This window comes from Triticum dicoccoides, chromosome 2A (assembly GCF_002162155.2).
Source record: "Triticum dicoccoides isolate Atlit2015 ecotype Zavitan chromosome 2A, WEW_v2.0, whole genome shotgun sequence".
NCBI lineage: Eukaryota > Viridiplantae > Streptophyta > Magnoliopsida > Poales > Poaceae > Triticum > Triticum dicoccoides.
The window spans coordinates 7908978-7911813 of NC_041382.1; the positions used below are offsets into that span (position 1 = coordinate 7908978).

A 2836-nucleotide genomic window follows, 5' to 3' on the forward strand; every position below is an offset into this window, starting at 1 on the left:
TAAGCTGGTCTGAAATCTATATCAGTTTTGGTCCAAATATTATATTAAGAGAGATGTAACATCTTTTAGAAAAATGTGTCCTCGGTAACATATCAAATATGTGTGCATGTTTACGTATGAAACCTGACCACAAAAGTGTATGCTCCACAATTTATTTACTTGAAGAATTTAGTATGTTTCTACTGCATACAACACATACATACAACAACTGTGTGTGTGTGTGTGTGTGTGATATTCCACGGATATTCAACCCTGTGATCATAACAAACAACCCAATAAATATGCACAATAATATTTGGAAATAATGAACACTAATTCTCTGTACAACGAGTAAATGTTATGCCCTTATGGATGTTTTATATAGTCCGCCGGCAGTGCCCGTGATTAGCCAACAACTGGGATAGATTTCTCGGTTTATGAGGTCAAGTGTGGGCATGTTAAAATTCTATTTCTCGATTTTTCATACCACTAGTTCTGTCATTCTGTTGCTTGGGGATCAAATCCATGTGGTGAAGGTAAATGTACTTGTGCTGATCATGTTGCTAGTTTGTTCTGCCATTTGTCCATCACGTAATAATGGCAGGATAAAAACTATACGGGTTTTATTAATAGGATTAGTGTGCAATTAAATCTAAGTTTATAGGGTTCCAACTAAATTGTGAGTTATTGGATGGAAGCTATACCTTTCAAAATTGTCATGGATGTGGACTTGTAAAAGGGCAAGTAAAAATATCTCAACATGAAAAACAATTTTGTTAATCCTTAGAGTTTGTACTTGGGGCTTTGGCTAGCGAGGCTGGTTTATCTGGCTTGTGAGCCTGGACTTTTGTGGTCAGGATAGTCAGCCTAGAACTAAGCCTGGCCGATCTAGTGTTTCACTAGAGTTTATCATGACAGATTGCTCTAAGTTTCAGCTTTGTTAACACATTTTTATTTTTGTATCATAAAATGAGAAAGTATTTATTTATATTTCTCCAGATTAAGAGCTGGCAATGTGCATTTCAACTACAAGTATTACAACAATACTATGGAGAAGACCGAAGGTTCTTTCTTACACAACATTTGGGCTAGCACATTTTTCATTTTCATCGACATTTGTTAGCATCATATACTGACATTTTCCCTAGGTTCTCTACTTTTCCTAGTGTAACTAAGTATAAATGTTTGATTTTAATAATAATAATATCAATATGTATGCAACTAAGGTAGTAATTAAATTTTGCTAAGATTCTTGGTAAGCATGTTATTGGTTGAAAGCTTCTGATGTTTATGGGGGTAAGTAATCTTATTAATTACTTTGTCCAATTAGTTATGGTGCCGTAGCAAGGTAAAAAATGTTGAGAATATATTCATTATAGGAATATTAGGGTATCAATACAAAAGGAAGTAACATAGTGGATAATTTATGCTGTTAATGGTTTTGAATTTGATCTTAGAACTTAAGACGGGGACGATATTAATGCTTTTTTTATGTGCCATCATGCTTTGAATGTTTATCATCACAATGATCTTGTGTTAAATGCTTTGCGGTTACCTATGTGCAGTTTTGCACCACTGCATAATATTTGTTGTTGAAGTTAAATATTGTTGTTCAGTTCATGATTCTTATATTGACCCCTTCTTACGAATCACTGAAGATTTGCTTGCCCCTTTTTCTTCGTAAAGTGTGGAAGCTACAAGGTAAAATTTTAAGATAACTTGCATCTTGTTTATTTATTTAAATGTTGCTTATTGCTGCTAAGGCCAGGGATCTGTGTCATCTACTACATTTGGGGTAAATTGTTTTTGTTATTTCACACTTCACATTTGTTATTTATTCAAATGTTGCTTATTGCTGGCTTGTTCTTGGGAACAGTTATTACTCTATCCACCCTTTCTTATTTATTTTTATGGGAATAGTTTTTATGCACACTTTCTCAAGGCACACATCTGACATTGTGATTCTCGTGATATATACTAGGGCCTGAGATGTCACGTAAAATCATCACATGACCTATTCCACTTTGAGTTTTGGGTTCGTAAACTTCTAGATTTTTCATTGTAATGTTATTTTTCAACATTGCAATAGTTTGATTGTTGATTTGTTCTTTTCATTCATGCAGATATCTAAAGAACGTCAGGCTATTGATGTTAGTATCAAGGTTGATGCATGGAGAATAGAGGTAAATTAGTGATAGAACTTACAAAATTTCCTCATAATAAATGATAGATTTAGTAACTAAGCCGGGCTGTTCTAATTTACCCCTGAGTTGTTTGAAGAATGTGCAGGATACGTGCAGAATCCGCATTGTGTATCCTTTTACATGCTTAGCATAGTAAATTTATGAATACTGTATATTTATTTAAATTGAAACATTTTGTTATTAGCTCCTGGAACTAATATTCCCATTTATTTCTCAGCTTGGGCCTAAGGGAGTTGATCCAATACGTCAAACATTTTCCTACTGGTATGCTATTTCTAAAGCAATTTGATCAGTTAGTTCATTTGTTTCTATTTGATTTTCCTAACTATGTTGCATCATCAGCTCAAGGTTTAAGACTAGAAGGTCGGTAACCACATCTGCGAAAATAAGCCTTGATGATGGTACATTCTCATCTTATGAAACTTTAATTTCCCTTTTTCTTTTGTGGTAGCAGACTTATGGTTTCTCACTGTGGCATAACTACATTAAATTGGTAATGCCATATTACATTAAAAAATGGTACCACAGAAAGGTGGTGTTGTTTCTATCCTTGTCTCCTGTCTGCTACATAATTATATAATAATAGTTCAAATTTTGTTCCTCATGAAATCGGTTAGAGTTATATATATTTAGTTGTGTATCCCTTTGTAATT

The 2836-nt window shown here is 33.7% G+C and overlaps 1 pseudogene; it reads left to right on the top strand.

The window, feature by feature from the left end:
- The window catches only part of LOC119357380, an 11104-nt pseudogene extending 8632 nt beyond the window's left edge, over nt 1-2472 (top strand).
- The last annotated feature ends 364 nt before the right edge of the window (nt 2473-2836 follow it).